The 17,868-nt window shown below is 44.8% G+C and overlaps 1 protein-coding gene across 4 annotated transcripts in view; it reads right to left on the bottom strand.

Moving 5' to 3' along the window:
• The window catches only part of Kctd1 (potassium channel tetramerization domain containing 1), a 206,379-nt gene that overhangs the window by 29,915 nt on the left and 158,596 nt on the right, over positions 1–17,868 (bottom strand). The gene's annotated exons all lie outside the window — the stretch shown is intronic.

Below are 17,868 nucleotides of genomic sequence, written 5' to 3'. Positions count from 1 at the left end.
CTGAGTGTGACAAAGAGAACTGGATCACCCGAGTGTGCTCCTGGTTCACGTGAGTGTCTGTTTTAAATGGTTTCTAGAATGAACAGCTATTTTTCTCAGATGAGCCCAGGACGAAATCATTGGGCCTTTTCCTGGAGCCCAGCTGTGTATTTTCAGTGAACACAGCCTCTTTCGGTTTTTGTCTTGCTTTCTGTGTGAACAGGCAAGCATGAACATGTGTGCACGGGCCTGCCTCCGCAGCCACCCCCTTCCTCCTCCCAACAGTCAGTTCTATATTTAGAGGGATTTTTGACACACTCCTTAGGCTTTTTTCTTGATTTCAGAACTCTAGAATATCTTTTCCATTTTCCAGTAATAATCCCTATTCAGAGGGGGAAATGCTATAATAGCTAACATTTATTGAGAGTGTGTTCAACACTCGGCTGAAATTTTTACAGATTATCTGCTTGAATTCTCACCACGGTAATACTAAGTAGAAAAATTCCTACATTTGACTGTAGCAGTGGAGAAACTGGGTTGTAGTGCCATCACGTAGCCTTGAGGATGCTGAGCTAGTCTGCGTTCCTAAGAGTGGGGGTCAGTCCATCCTTGAACTGTCCCAAGCCTTTTTCTTCCCGTAAACTTCCAAAACCACTCAAGCACACTAAATGTCAAGCCGGGGATGAAGATACATGATTGATCTTGCTCAGTGTGTGCGGGTGCCGGGGTTCAATTCCCAGCACCGCAAGACAAACCAAAGACAAGAGCTGAAGTTTAGGCCGACAGTACTGTCCCGAGTCTGCCCACCTGTCTCAGAGTCTAACTCCTGACCCTTTCCTGCCAGCCATCTTGCAGTTGTGGTCCCTCCCTCCCTCCCTCCCTCCCTCCCTCCCTCCCTCCCTCCCTCCCTCCCTCCCTCCCTCCCTCCCTCCCTCCCTCCTTTCTTCCTTGCCTCCCTCCTTCCTTTCTTGGATCTTCCATCTCTTTCCCCTCCTTTCTTTCTCTGCTTCTTCTCCTGGTACCAAATCCTCAAACCCAGAACACAGTGCATGCTGGCCAAACATTCTACCACCAAAACACATCCCCAGGCCTTCACATTTCTTCTGACAGGAAATTTTGGGTGAATCTGAGCTATGCCTAATATCTACACTTATTCCTGGGCTTCTTTGTTATGAGAAACCTGATTAGTGGATGATAGAATATGATACAATATTCTTGGCCCTTCCTCTGGATTTGTCCCCTGGCACTGCGGCTTACAGGTGAGCCCTGGCCCCCTCTCTCCTCACGCTTTGTGACCACCAATAAGCACAGGCTGGGGAGTGGAGTGGGCCCACGCTTCCTTTGTTGTTGCACGGTTCCAGACTGTTGGAAATCACTGACAATATGCCACAGTCGTTGCTTCACACAAACGCACATCATATTGATCACACGAGAGGACGATGGCCAAGCCAACGTTTCTATTTTCAACTTCACAGTTTCCCCACTTGTGATCCTGCCAGCAAAACAGTGGCTTATAAGGAAAGTATTTAAATCTTGTGCTTAGTATGTTTAAGAGAAAAATATAGAAGCTTAACAGAGTTTAATGAAAAGAACACAAAATTGCCAGGAGACCAGGCCAACGCTTTTCTTACATCTTCAGGAAGATGGACAGAATACTGAATCCACCCGGACTTATTTGTACTGCTTTCTTACTCTCCCATGTTCAGAGACACAAATGCACAACCTACCATATGCAAAAATACCACACATGTACATAAATGCATGGACACACATACATGTCACACATACATACTAACATACACAACACACATATATACAACTTATACACATACCACATGCATGCATAAATACTTCACAATGCAGTAATGCATGCATAATCACACGCATACATGCCACATATATACACTGATGCACACTCCATATGCATAAACACCACACATACATAAATACATGTATAAAGACATGCATACATGCCATATACAAATGCACATACACATTGCATATGCACCACAGACATACACAATTGCTCACATATGCATGCATACATGGCACACACATATACAAATGCACACCTAGATAAATGCAAGCATGCACACACAAATACACAAACACACACACAGGCACACTGTCTTAGTTAGGGTCACTATTGCTCTGATGAAACACCATGACCAAAGCAACTTAGGGAGGAAAGGGTTTGTTTGGCTTACACTGCATCACCAGAAGAAGTCAGGACAGGAACTCAAACAGAGCAGGAACCAGGAGGCAGGAGTTAATGCAGAGGCCATGGAGGAATGCTGCTTACCAGCTTGCTCAGCCAGGTACCCTATAGGACTCAGGACCACCAGCCCAGGAATGGCACCACCCACAATAAGTTGAACCCTCTCACATCAATCACTAATTAACAAAATGCCCTATGGCTTGATCTTTTGAAGGCATTTTCTCAATTGAGGTTCCCTTCTTTCACATAACCCTAGTTTGTGTCAAGTTAACAAAGTTAGCCAACACACACACACACACACACACACACACCTTCATTACTACTGTCATTCAAGAGTTTATAGAGCAACAGTTTCATTTAAATACTGAGAGCATCAAAAGATGGTTGAATGAATGGAAGTGAATTCATCCTGTGTCCGTATGACTTTAGAGTCATGAAGCTTAAAAACACATCCAGAAACTGGGCTTTCCAAGGACACCACCACCTCAGGAGAGTAAGATGGGCCTCAAGAGAAGAGAGAAAAGCTGAAAATCGAAATTCATTTCACAGAGTCAGCAGCACATAGACACGTCCGAGGGTGCACTGAACATCCTTGTGGCCAACAGCCTCTCAGAATCTGATTGTTTCTTTGGATCACCATGGAATGTGCCTGTTTGGCTATATGCTCTCTGAAGCCACTATTTCTAGGTGATTCTGTGCATATACTTAGCGGTCACCAACTCAAAGTGTCATGTGAACAACATGGCCTGCAGAGCCTCAGGACCGCACGCTCAGCAGCTGGAAGCTGGCCTTAGGAGCATCACAAGTTTTGGGGTTGGCTGCTGAGACCTTGTGCTAACTGCCTGCTCATAAAAAAGTTCAGATCTGTTCATGATCTGAAGACAACTCTTACAGGTGTGTGCTCAACAGCATTTGCTCTGGAGATGTCTGTCTGGGGCGATCACCACCTCCCTGCTGAGCTTATGATTGGTTCACGTAGTTTAAAAGTTACCCACAGAGGGGGCTGGAGAGATGGCTCAGAGGTTAAGAGCATTGCCTGCTCTTCCAAAGGTCCTGAGTTCAATTCCCAGCAACCACATGGTGGCTCACAACCATCTGTAATGGGGTCTGGTGCCTTCTCTGGCCTGCAGGCATACACACAGACAGAATATTGTATACATAATAAATAAATAAATATTAAAAAAAAAAAGTTACCCACAGAGGTCCATGCCGGTCCCTCAGCACACTGAGCAACAGGTGTATCTCTAGATATTTCTCCCCATCCTCTCCAACAACAAACAAATAAACAAAAAACCAGAAGAACCAGGCCCCAACCTGCAGATCAGCTAAAGACGTAAACGATTCCAGCTAGGAACGAGAACTTGTCGTTATTCCTCTCCTTCTTCGGGTGGGCATACACAGAATCCGGCAGCATTAGTCCGTCGACATGGCAGCAGCCGCCTACTTGTTCTTCCACCCCCCATGCAGAAGTCCTAAGGAAGAAGGAAGTGCTTTTGCCAAGCAGATGAGCTCCTCAGGTGCCCACCAGCACCCTGTTCTTGGAGAGACAAAGCCACTGCTTTCCCGTCCTGCTTTCTGAGCATCTCAGACACCGCATGGTGGGAAGAAAGGAACGTGCCCCATCCGAACACAGGTTCACGTGTTAGCCTAGTTGTTAGGACCTTTAGTCCAATAATTTAATGCATCTAATAATTCTCTTTCTGAATTCTCCCTCATGCCCGTTCATTCCTTACATGGTATATTGTCAAAATATGAGGTTTGGGTGAGACCTCTTTCTTAAAGTGCTTAAGACTATAGATTAATGGGCCAGTCTTGCATTATTCCTTAAAGACAGAACTAGAGGAAAGAAAGGTGGGTTCATCTAGGCATATAACTAAGTTGGTAGAATGCTTGCCTAACATTCCCAAGGGCTTAGTTTCAATCAATGGCTGTGGGGTGCCTACCTGTAAACCCAACACCTCATGTAGAGACAGGAAGATTGGGGTGGGGGGACGGGGTCGCGGGCTACATAGTCTGGTTTACCTGAGTCCCCAAAGACAGAGGAGTTGGGAAGGACCTTTCTTTTCTTTTTCTATGGATTGAGCTCTTTTGAGGTCAGGGGAGATTTCAGGTTTTAGGTAAGCTCAGAAGTTCTCAGGGTCTTCTACGTTGTTTTTTAAAGATCATTTTTTTAGATGGGGGGCGTACTGAGCTTCATGAGGTTAGGGTGGATCCTACAGCTCACTAAGTTCAAATCAAAGACATAGATGGCGTGAGCGCCAGTCCACCTTTCTGTGATAAAGCTCCCCAGCCTGTACGCTTTGCATTGCTAAAAACATCCTGGTTCTCTGAGACACTCAGCCAAGCTTCTCGGTAAGGCACAATGCCATTTCTAAGTCACCTGATACTGGCATTTATTAACAACATGAAGCCATTGTTCAGAGCCAGTGTCACTTCCAGGGACATGGTGCTGTTCTGTTATGTTTCAGTGAGCATGTGCACGCATTCATGAATGAGTTGAGTGTGCACGTGGAGGTCAGAAGGCAGCCTTGGGCCTTAGTGCTCAAGTCCACCTGTTTTGAGATGGGTCTTCTTCTGTTATCTGCTGCTATGTATGCCAGCCTAGCTGGCTGGACAACTTGCTGGAGTCTCCTGTCTCTGCTCTGCCTCTCCAGGAAAGCACGGAGATTAAGATACAAACTACCACATGTTTGTTAAATGTGAGCTCTGGGGATTCAAATTTAAGTTTTCATGCTTGCACAGAAAGCGGTTTACCCATAGATCCCTCTCCCCAGTCCCCAGTGTGGTCTCCTGATTATATTCAACAACTCACTGATACAGTTGCTGAGCAATGACATTTTCTGCCCTCAGACTGAGGAGCTTTTGGGTATCTGCCTTGGGATGAAAATTCATGGAAAACATATAATGTAGTAGTTTGAATGTAACTGGCCCCCATCATCTCACAGGAAGTGGCACTATTAGGAGGTGTGGCTTTGTTGGAGTGGGTGTGGCCTTGTTGGAAGTGTGTTGCTGTGGGGGTTGGCTTTGAGGTTTCCTATGCTTAGAATACTGCCCAGTGTTGCAGTTGACTTCCTGTTGCCTCCAAGATGTAGGACTCTCAGTTATTCCCCTGGCACCATGTCTGACTGCATGCTGCCATGCTGCCCACTATGATGATAATGGACTGAACCTCTGAACTATAAGGCAGCCCCAATTAAATGTTTTCCTTTATAAGAGTTGCCACGGTCATGGTGTCTCTTCACAGCAACAGAAACCCTAACTAAGACACCTTATAAGAGCTTGCCTGAGTTCCTATTCTCTCCGAGCCCCCACCAGGAGCACTGAGGGCAGTGTGTACCCACTTCTGCTAGCTGTTGGCACAAAGAACCGCCACTTTGTAAGCATCTTGCAATTAATATCTCAAAAGCACAGCACTGATAATGCATCGGGTCAGTGCAATGCATTCTAAACTCTTAATGAAATGGTTCTGAACGGTGACATGAATGACAAAAGGTAACTATATGGCCGACGTAATGCGTAGGGTGCTTCTTTTTCTCTAGTCCAGCTACAGCCTCAGTGGGCCTCGCCTTGTCTTTTTCTTAGTCTCTTATAAAAATTTCATTTTGCATGGTACAATATTACATAAGAATGCTGTCCACAAGAATATGCTACATGTTGAACACGTTCTCGCTACTCTCAGTACCCCACACGTCCCGCCTTCCCCACACTTCTGCTCCGGTTAGTACCTCTGTTTCTCCAGACAGTTTTCCTTTACTTTCCTATCATAGACACACACATGATTTTATGCACATAAAATCCAGAAAGCACAAAGATGGAAACCCTATATTGTAAATGGAACACTCTACATCCTGCAGAGAACACTGACACGCACAGTGGATCCACGAGACGCCTTTCACTGTGATGTTTTGATACTACCTATGGGAGAGTTCTTTTTGAAAGTGATCTAATTAATTAGATCTAATTAATTAATCAACCATTTAATTAATGTTTTTGCTTTCATGAGGCTAGGTTCCCTATGTTGCACAAGCTGATCTTGAATACCTGGGCTGTCTCAGCCGCGAGAGAAGCTGGAACTACAGGCATCAACTCCATGGCTGGCTAGGAAACTCAAATCTTAAATGAAGTTTAAGTTATGTTTGGATGTGAATAAGTGCTTCTGTTAAGAAATATTTGTTTCCTGCATACGTGTGAGACACTCTCACCATGAAGACACATGACAGAGGGACCATGTGACACAGATGGATTTGCTCACCCACAGACAGATCCCCTGTGTGATGTCAACTGTGGTAGCCTGTGAGGATGACATCAGAACCACCAGAAGACACAGGACTAAGGCTGTGGGCTATAATTATTCTTACATTCAAGGTTCCCATATGACAAAAAGGCAGTTGAGTTTTTGGAAATCCATATAAATATTTATTTGTCTATTACTTTTAATTACTATTATGTGTGTATGTGATGATGTGCATTAGAGAGTGGAATATGTACATTCATGTCAAATGTATGTGGAGGTCAGAGGGCAGCTTAACATTGTTTTTCTTTTTTCTTGAGAATCTCATATATGTATACAATGGAATATATACCCCATTTCTCTCCAATTTCCCCTCATCCCCGCAACATGTCCCCTCCCCAACTTTACCATATATTTTATATATTGTATAATAGGTATAGACTATGTATATGTAAAATATATTTAAAGTATAAATACATGTATATGTGTGTCTGTACATGCACACATACACCTATAACCCACCAAGTCCACTTAGTGCTGCCAATATGTGCAGGGTATTGCACATATCAGGGGCCACATCCTCAGCAAAGAGTGGTTCTTACTCCCTCAGAGACTATTGGCTGCAAGAGAGGACATCTTCTGAGTCAGGTGTCTCCTTCATGGGATTGAACCCAAGACACCATGCTTGCATAGCTTTTGTTCACTGAACTGCCCCACTCTTCCTAAATGCTTTCATATTGGACTTTAAAAAAAAAAACCCCTCCCCAAATCCACGTGTGTGGATGGCAGAAATGGCAGGGTGTGTACAAACCACAGCCAGTCCCTGAGAAGCAATGTCTGAAATCTGCGGGCTGAGCTGCAGGGGAGCAGCTGCAGGGGAGCAGCTGCAGGAGAGCAGCATTTAAAAACTGGAGCTTCTTTACTGGAGCCCCTCTCAGAAACACGGTGATGGGGCACAGCTTTCACTTGGTAACCTTGTAGGAAATTACCAAATGAGTTAACTTTTCACACCGATGAATAGATCGGGCATTTATTAAGTTTTTTTCTTGTATGATGAGAAGAAACATGAAGATACTGAAAATAAAAATTACCTTGGCGTTCTCAGTGATACTATTCATCATGCCAAACAAAAACTGAGAGCTACTTTTGTCCCAACCGGTGTGACTCATAGCCCAACCAATAAGAAAAGGCTGGTTTTACAGACTGTATGTGAGCACACCAGAGCCTGCACAGAACAGCCCGTGACACTCTACCTGTTGCTGTACACAGGTACCCAAACTCTGAGACGCACGAGGATTCAGGGGCATTTACTCCGGCTGGAGAGGCCAGCAGGGGAAGGGGCCAGCAGGGAAGCTAAGCTTCATCTCCAAAGCCCACATCAAAGCTGGGCACTGCGGCACATGTCTGCAATCCCAGTTCCGGGATTCGAAGAGACAGAAGGATCTGAGTGGCTTGCTGGCCAGCTGGCTGAGCCAAATTAGCAAGCTGCAGCTTCAGGGAGAGACCCTGTCTCAAAGAACCTAAGGCTAGATAGGTCATGGGCCCTAGGGGAAAATCTACTATCATTATTCTCTAGATGATCATGGCAACAAAATAACTCCTAACGACATTGCTACACCCACAGATCAGGGAACCACTCAACTTCTTGCAGCAAACGGTAATTAACACAGAAACCCACACGGTCAATTTACAGAGAGGAAGTAACTTTAGAACACTCAGACATAACTGGGATGTCTATATCATAGCTGTCCCTGGAAGGCTCTGGGATCTCTGTGGAAGAGAGGGCAGAAGGATTGTAAGAGCCAGGGGGTGGATGACTCGGAGAGAACTTTGGCAGACACTGTGTGCGCTGACGCACAGACAATGGCAGCACGTGGAAGACCTGAGCAAGTTCCACAGCACTGCAAGGAGAAGGGAAAGTAGGCACGAAGCCCCGCCCCTAACCATGGCGCATTTGATCGCAGCTGGATAAGGGAAAGTCGCAGCTGGATAAGGGAAAGTCAGTTCATTGATGTGACAGTTGATGCATTTCCCATGCTCCAGAGTGGGCACCACACCCAGGAGGGATCAGTCAGCAAAAAATAAACTCCGTGGTTTTTTGTTTTGTTTATGTTTTGCTTTTTAAGAGAGCTAGAACATGAAGTTGGATGGGTAGGGGTTTGGGGGGGTTCTGAGGATTTGGGGGAGGAGAAAGAACATGATCAAATATATTGTATGAAATTATAAATAAAAATAGGATTTAAACATAATGCACAAAGTAGTAAAAGACCTAGTGTCTTTTCCTTGGTGTGTGCATGTGCCCACACAGCACACTCAGAAATCTACACTTCCTGAGATGGAGGATTAGGAAGAAGGTACCAACTAGAGGAAGTCAGGGGTCACTCTTCTATTATTCTGGTTTCTTCTTATCCACTGGAGAAAGTAAGCTTGAAAAACAAACAAACAAACCAATAAACAAACATAAACCTCCTGTTTTGTGCTGTGAAGGAAGGCAGGTGTCAGTCCTTACTGCAACACACTGGGCCCCAAGGACACTGGGTGGAACAGAAGGAGGCAGCCTGGTAGGGTAACAGGAAAATGTCCAACAGGAAGCTGGGCTCTTGACAAATTCGGACATACACGATATGACCTGATATTCTGCCTGGAATCATCCTTCTCTGGTATTCCCACGTGACTCTAACAGCAGGGTGCCAGCGGGTACTTACATGCAAGGGCCCTTTGCCTTCTTTCCCGGTCTGACCGGGAGAATGAGGACTAAGCTAAAGCATTATTTGCTTCCATGAAGCCTCTACACACATTTATTTCAACAGATTTAATTCACTACTTCAGTCAAAACCAAACATAACTTCACACGCAAAAATGAAGGACATTGTGGGTGCTCAAGCAGCTGCTTGAGCTCCACACCAGGGCCTGCAGCGTGGACATCCTGTGGGTCCCTGACCACTGGCACAGAGGGGTAAAGCAGAAATGCCTATATGTCCTGGAAGATACATCACAGGACCCAGGAGAAAAACAGATGGGATAAGACTCAGCATGCCACAGCAGCAAAATTCTGCTTCCTGGTGAAAGGCAAACTGGACTTTTGGCTTAACTTTATTTTCAGATAAACAAAGACATTTCTTGGAGAAAGAAATAACTATATGAAAATTATCTTTAGATTTAATACAGTGGGCACGTTAATTCCCAGAGGGTCTATTTATCATGTGCAGTACTCTTTTCTTTCTTTCTTTCTTTCTTTCTTTCTTTCTTTCTTTCTTTCTTTCTTTCTTTCTTTCTTTCTTTCTTTCTTTCTTTCCTTCCTTCCTTCCTTCCTTCCTTCCTTCCTTCCTTCTTTCTTTCTTTCTTTCTTTTTTTTTATTTTTTTTATTTTCGAGACCGGGGTTCTCTGTAGCTTTTTGGTTCTTGTCCTGGAACTAGTTCTTCCAGACCAGGCTGGTCTCGAACTCACAGAGATCCGCCTGCTTCTGCCTCCCAAGTGCTGGGATTAAAGGTGTGCGCCACCACCGCCTGGCTTGCAGTACTCTTTTCTAAGATAGTGTCTCATATAGCCCAGGCTAGCTCAAACTCATAGTGTAACAGACATGGCCCTACACTCCCGATCCTCCCTCCTCCACCTCCCAAGTGCTGGGATTACAGGTGTCCTCCAGGCCCAGCTATTTCTTAGTAGTAATTCACTATCTAGTTAACTGTTGCTTTTGACTGTTTGCTGTTTTCTATGCTACCTCTGTCTGACAAGCTATAGAGGTGGTTGTAAGAGACTAAGGCTTTTGTAGGCCATTGAGTGTTACATTGATGGAAGGGAAAACAATAATCCATCAATGAATGTCAGAGCGTGGTGGGGGAAAGTACAGGCACTGCAGTTATCTTGTCTCCAAATTATACTTTAAGACGAGACTCTCCGAGTCCACAAGTCCAACCACATTGAAAGCAAGCAAGGCCCATCTTGTTCTCCTGTGGCCAAGGAACCACACAGGATAGTCTCCCAGCACTAAACAGAAAAGCGGGCTCCTTGTTTAAACACAGAGGTCTTTTCCATTGTTCACCTGCATCTCAGAGGAGCAAACTGTGGGAAAGCAAGACTGTAAAATGAGGAGAGGAGACAGAGAAGGAAGAAGCCTCCCTATTAGCCCCGGGAAACTCCACACGCTCCGTTTCCAGGGTCTTGTGTCTTCCAAAGTCCGAGTCTTCACAAGCTTTGCTCCTCAGTCACTGGGTGCATGTCATTTCATGGAGACAGCAGTTCCTTCTCCCCTCCCTTTCTGCGGACACTTCATGGCTGACCTACCCTCTGACACTTTAACATAGGCACTGAATTATCTAACACGTGGCTCAAAAGGCAGGGCATAACAAAATGGCTTAGTCTCTGGCATGCAGTAGCCTCCTGTGTTTGTCTGTCTGTTTGCTCTTTAGATTGATTCTCTCTATGCAGCCCAGATAAACCTCATCTGGGATCCTCCTGTCTCTGCCTCCTGAGACCTCAGATTACAGATACACACCACTGAGCCTGGCTCCATGCAGCAATTCTGAAGAAAAGTTTGGCGAACAATTTGGCAAATCAGATGCATTCATTTAAGCAGAACTTATTTCCTGAGGTCTTTAAAATATGGGCTCATGTGATAACACAGTGGGAACCACGTCTAGAAGTGACAGCATTAAACTGGAAGCAAGAAGACAGGAAATTTGACATCACAGAATCCCCACATCCAGAAACTTCTCTAGGCCAGGGTACAAGTGCACAGATGCAAACATTGTATTTGTCTTCAGAATATGGGCTTCAAAGATCCTTTTATTTCAGGGTTTTAAAAATATTTATCGTATTTAAAATTATATGTGTATATATGTGTGTGTGTGTTCATGTGTGAGTTCACGTGTTTGTGCAATAGAGAAGAGGGTTTGGATCCTCTGGCTATGAACCACCCAGCACGGGCATGGGTGTTGGGAACCAAACTTGGGCCCTCTGGAGGAGCAGGAAGTGCTCTTAACCAATGAGCCATCTGTCCAGCTCCCTATTTTAGGTGGTTTTGTTTTGAGACAGGGCACAATATATGTAATGTAGAGAGGCCTGGAACTCACAGCTCTGGCCTCTTTAATTGTCTCTATTACACCATGTGCCTCCCCCTCAGTGCAGCTCTACTGAAATGATGCTGTAATGGCTAATGTGTGTGCGAGTGATGCCCTCCAGATGACGGACCTCTGCTGATGGGGCACACATGCTTGGCTCCTCCATCCTGAAGCTCTGGATGCACCCTTGGGTGGCCATAGGCATCAACTCCATGGCTGCAAAGGAAGTCTCTTGAGTCCTGCAGTTACACACATCCCTGTATGCTAAGGAACGCCGCTGCAGCTATTTCAGAGACACCCATTTAGCATAATCTATTTACAGGGGACTTAACTCATGGTCTGGGTTTAAAATATACAAAAGCCCTGTCAAGCCGTCAGCTCAGATGGCTCAGGGGACCTGAGAAGCTCTCAGGCTGGCAGTGAGTGTTTCGCACCGAGACCCTCACTTTATTAACACCGCACGGGTCCCACTGACTAGTCCACCTCCCCAGGTGGGAGAGTTCAAGTCTGAATAAGCATGAACACAGCACTACTAAAACTGCCTTTGCCAGAAGGGACAGTGACGGATGCAAAAGTCCCAAATTTGAACTCAGACAAGTCCTCCTTGTTCATCATAAACATATGCCAAAGATCTTCAGGATGCTTTGTATTTTGACATGGGGCTTAATAAACAATATTGCCATACTTAAGTCTTTCATTATCAATGGTGTTAATAAGGCGTCATTGATGTTTTTGAGCCAGTCATAATCAGATCTGCCCTTCGAATCTGCACAGCCCAGGGGAAGAGCACAGCATCTATAACCACCTCCCCTGAGATGCTCACACTTCGAATCAAGTGAGAGAATCTGTGAAGTCTGTTTATTTTAAAGCAGTGCTGGGTTGGATCAGGCATGTCAGGCAGGTGTCCTCCTACTGAGCTACATTCTCAGATCCTCCACACTCTTAAAAAATATTTTGAGAGACACAATCTTGATAAGTTGCCCAGGATGGCTTTGAATTCACAATCCTGTTTCCTAAGCAGCTCAGATTACAGGTCTGTATTACCAAATCCAGTTGAAAAACTCTGATGGGGACATATTTTTCTTTACTGTTGTCTCTAGCTAAACTTTATTTGTAAAACAGGCAACACATCCATGAGTCCTAGTTCGTTGACCTCTGATCGTCCATCTTTCCATGTCCATGGCTGCCTCCTATTCCTATACGGGTTTGGTTTGTTTTTTCTCAAGGTGACTCCTATTGTAGGCCATCTTAGCCTTAAACTCAATATACGTTTACTTCAGCCTCCCAGGTGGTAGGATATATCCCACTGTCCTTGCTCTGGTTTTTGGTTTGTTTGTGGGTTTTTTCCCTTTAAACTTTGTTGGCGTATAGTTACTATAGTTAGAGACAAGGTGTTCTTGTGGATTGCAACTCCAAGCTCCAATCCTAACTGAAGATTTATAGTGTCCTCCCTTCCTTTCTTTGCCAGTGCTTGGGCTTAAGCTCAGATCCTTGCTCGTGTACTGTACCAGCAAACTGTGTACCCACTGTACGGTAAAAGGGCTAGCCAAAGAAACCCACCCTGGCACAAAGACCGGAGCCAGTGGAAGAAATACTTTAGCCTTGAACCCAGTACCAAAGAAACACACTTTAGTCATAGAATCAGCGTCAGTGAAATAAATGTGCCGAGGCCCTGAAATTAGAGCCAAAAGGTTAAAAAGGGGTCAGTGAAAGAAACACACTATGACTCAGAAACCTGAGTCAAATCTGCCCCTGACCAACTAAGAAGAAAACCAAACAATCCCTGTACAGGGAAACTAGTCAATCCCTGAGCAGAAAATAAGAAAATCAACCGATCCCTGAGCAGAGATCTAGCCAAGCTGAGCTCAAGAGACTGAAATCTGACCCATTCTCACCCCCGGAAATCTCCCTGGAAAAACTCTGCCCCTAAGAAGAGAAATATATATGGCTTCTTAGGGGCAGAGTTTTTCCAGGGAGAGATGGCTCAGTGGTTAAGAGCATTGCCTGCTCTTCCAAAGGTCCTGAGTTCAATTCCCGGCAACCACATGGTGGCTCACAACCATCTGTAATGAGATCTGATGCCCTCTTCTGGCCTGCAGACATACACACAGACAGAATATTGTATGCATAATAAATAAACATTAAAAAAAAAAGAAGCCCTATATAAGCCCTGCACCCTTTTCCACACTGGCAGATGAAGTCACTCTCCTAGATCCTTCCCTCCCAATAAATCTCTTCTTGTGAATGAGGTTTGGGTGAGACCTTCTTTCCCCAGAGCAGAGCCAGAGCCAAGCGGGACTGTAACACTTTAGCTAGGGAAACCATCCCCTAGCAGAGCAGAGCTGTTACACGCTGGGGCACTGGAGCCCAACTGTAACAACTTGCTTGGGGAAGCCCTCCGCTGCTGGAGCAAAACTGTTACATTGGAGAAGCCTTTCCCTAGAGCAGGGCTGTAAACTGCTACACCGCACCCCCCCCACCTCACCTCCTGTACCCCAATTCCCACACCTCACCTCCCGCATCCCACCCCCTCACGTCATGTCCCACACCTCATGCCCCACAACTCACCTCCTACGCTTCACCTCCTACATTACATGTCTTTTAAGGTTATTTGTTACTCACAAAAAAGACTTAACTAAAGTCTTTCCTGTAGTTCCTGAAGAGCCTCTTCTCTCTGGGCCACTCCATCAGAAGAGGCAGCTAGAGAGGAACCAGGGGTTCACAGGGGCTCAGTGGGTAGGGCAGGGTGAGTGCTTCAGGGAAGGAGGGTCCTAAAGCCCCTAGAACCTAGAGAATGCTAACCAGAGGAGTTGCTAATAATTCCAAGGTCATGAGTAATCCAGCCAGCTGTCTGGGTTTATTGACAGAGGGTTGGCTAGGTCGGAGATCTTCACAGAAATGGAAGGGACTTATAGGAAAATCACAAATGTCTGTTCTTCTAAATATGCTTGACTGCCAAAATCTGAGTGGAGTGTGGGTCCCTTTCTGAATTTTCTTTGGGATGAATATTTAATTACTGCAATGTCACAAGAACTAAGGAGAAGCAGAGCAGCACACGGTGGCCAACGACACCCTCAGCCAGTATTATCTGACCAGTGTCATTAGTTTTAGTTATAAGCCGTGGGCAAGGAAGCTTCTTTGATACCTGACATGACTTTAATGCTATGTCCTGTTAGAAAAGATGAGCTTAGGGTGAGTATGCAAGAGAGGACACAATATCAGATACAAGGAAGGAGAGCCCGATGCCAGGCTGTCTCTTGGCTGTAGGCATAGAAGGAGTGGGGTCTATTTAGAATTCGGAAGGCAGTTTGCTCTGCATCAAACACAGGGCTATGAAGATATGTCTATGATCACGTTTGCAAGAAGACATGTCTGTACCTGTTCTGAAAGAGGGAAGGAAGGTGTTCGGCCATTGGACCCTACCAACCTATCAAAGAACTGCGGGGTGAATGGCAGAGCCTGTGTCTAAATGCAGATACAACGAATCAAATCACTTCTGCTTGGGAGGTGAGGCTTACTGGTAGAACATGTGCTTGCCGTGCATAAGGTCCTGAGTTTGACCCCTGAAACCTCCAAAGAAAACAAAACATTTCTTTGTCGTTGCTGCTATGTCGTTGCACTATGGGTGACTGGAAATGAGAGGAAAACTTAGGAAGGCATGCCCATAACCCTGCCTTTTCTAATATACTGCTGAGAAAAGTCAGTTTGTGGTGCGTGCAAGTATCAGGATGGGGAAGGAGTGGGTTTAATTCTTTTCATAGAAGCCAGGATTCCTAGTTTAGTGTTGACATGCAGGAAAGAAGATGCAGAAGTCACATGGGAAAAGCGAAAAGAGACAGAATTTGTCTGACATGCATTTCCACTTAACTCAGAATATTACCATTCCAACATGAAAAGGAAGCAATATAAAAACCATTGAGATATTTTAGAGGTTTTTTTTTTTTTTTTTTTTTTTTAGTTCTATGCCTCAAAATTGAGTGTGTAATGTACATCAAAAGGGAATTTCCATTCGGACTGTCCTCTCTTTGGATGCTCGGTAGTGCACGTGGCAGCTGACTGCTGTAAGAGACCAAGCAGCTAGAGAGAATAAAGGCATCTACGAAATCTGACGCATGGTTCAGGATCTGAATCATGAGACTCGAGGAAACTCATGGAAAGATAGACTAGGAAGTCTCCAAACGAGACATTAATTGAGGTCTAAAATATGTAGCACCAAGAAGAGGTGACTGGAAAATTATGAGAGACAGAAACAGAATGAAGAGAGTGGCCAACCTTTTATCTCCCACCACTGCCCAAAGTTCAAGCGAATCCGGGGTGCTACAAACGGCTGACCCTCAGAGAGCATCAGACTATAGAAGATCTACGCAGCTGCACTGAGCAACTAGACCAAAACCAGTAGCCTAAGGCACAGGCCAGTGGTCCAACCACCCCACATCCAAAATGCTCCAAAGTCCAGACTTTGAGTGGGCATCTATTGGAATGTGTGCACATATGTGTTCATGCATGTTTGTGGGGCGTGGAGAAATGCACGTGTGTATGGAGGTCAAAAATCAACCCTGGTGTCATCCCTCAGGAGCGGTTGGTCCACCGTGTTTTTGGAAACAGGGTCCTTCATTGGCCTAGGACTTGCCTAATTAGCTGGTCGGCCATTGAAACCCAGGGATCCACTTACTCTGCCTCCCTGGTACTGTTTATTCTGCCCCTGTGATCAAACACCCTGAAAAGGAGGAGGAAAGTGTTAGTTACCTTGTATTTCTAGGTCACAACCCAGCACCTAGGGAAGCCAAGGCAGGAAGTCAAACATGAGCCTTAAGTGGATGCCACAGAGGAATGCTACCTGCCAGCTGGCTTGCTTGAAGACTCATGTCTAGCTAGCTTTCTTATACAACCCATGACCCCTGCCTAGGGACTGGAAAGCCTACGGTGGGCTGAATTCCCTAGACTCATTAGCAATCAAGACAGTACCCACAGGCATGCCTAGCTGGTCAAGGCAATTTCTCAGCGGAAGTTCTTTCTTCCTAGGTGACTGGGGTAAGTGGCACAGCTGGGATTATAGGGACATACCAGCTTCCTTTTGTGAGTTCTGGGGGTGAGATCCATGCCTTTGTGGCAAACACCTTGCCGATTTAGCTACTCCCCCAGTCCCCAAGACCTTTTGAGCACTAACATAGCACCCTACATAGAAAATTTTCATGTCCTGAAACTTTATTTTGTTCACAGAATTACTAAAAGCACAATACAGAATGATCCTCAGGATATGTGTGTAATATATATATATATATATATATATATATATATATATATATATATATATGAAACGTAGATGAATTTCATGTTCAGCTTGGGTCCTATTTCCCCGGATATCTTATTATATATAGACAAATATTCTAAACTTTGAAAACACGCCAAATCGGAAATACTTCTGTTCCTATGTATTTGAGAAGGAAGCCCCTCTGGCTGCATTAACTTCCCCCTAATATCAGAAGTTTTAAAAGCAAACAAAAGCAAAGGCCACCAGACCAGGTCACTAACTTGCCCTACATTTCAGGAGAGAATATGGACCTTTGTAGATGGTGTGTACTTGACCCTGGATTTAACTCCCCCATCTGAAGGGCCAGCAGCAGTTTTCTGTAGTTGATGTCAGTATCAACAGGAGGTTGGAAGAAATACAAATAGGTACTCTTTTAAAAGAATAATAGTTATAGAGCCAGATTCTTATTTTTTTTAATGAATGGACAAGTCGCTTAAGAGGTTGTAAACCTGGCTGCAGAGAAGGCTCAACTGTTAGGAGCACTTGTTGCTACTGAAAATGAGGTCTAGACTTGGCTCCTAGAACCCACGTGGTAGCTCCCAAGCATCCGTAACTGCAGATCCAGGAGAACGGAAGCCCTCTGCTCACTTCTGAGGCCACCACGAATGCACATGCTGTACATATTTATATGTAGGCAAAATATTTATATGCATGAGGAAAATACAAATCAATGCATATAAAAAGTTATTAACCATTTTATAAACTAAATTTTCACATCAAGGAAATAAAACATTAATGAGCCCAGGGAAGTGGGGAGCGCCTCCTTTAATCACAGCACTGAGGAGGCAGAGGCAGCAGATCTCTGCAGGCTTGAGGTCAGCCTTTTCTATGTAGTGAGCTTTAGAGTCATATTCTTGAAAACTAAAACTACAGCCACTGTGACCATGTGATTTTGTATCGCTTTCTTAGCATTTCTGAGTCACACCTGAACTAACAGCTGAGAGCTGGGGTAAATACACAGCTCTGTGGATAGTTTACAAATCTATATTTTAATCACTTTATTTTTATCGTGGAAAGTAAATCTGGAAGTCAAGATTTCTATCCTTTTCACCCCAACTTTAAAATTCT

This window comes from Chionomys nivalis, chromosome 14 (genome assembly GCF_950005125.1).
Source record: "Chionomys nivalis chromosome 14, mChiNiv1.1, whole genome shotgun sequence".
Taxonomy (NCBI): Eukaryota; Metazoa; Chordata; class Mammalia; order Rodentia; family Cricetidae; genus Chionomys; species Chionomys nivalis.
Note: the sequence above shows the minus strand (reverse complement) of the source record. Positions and strands in the feature narration are given on the sequence as shown.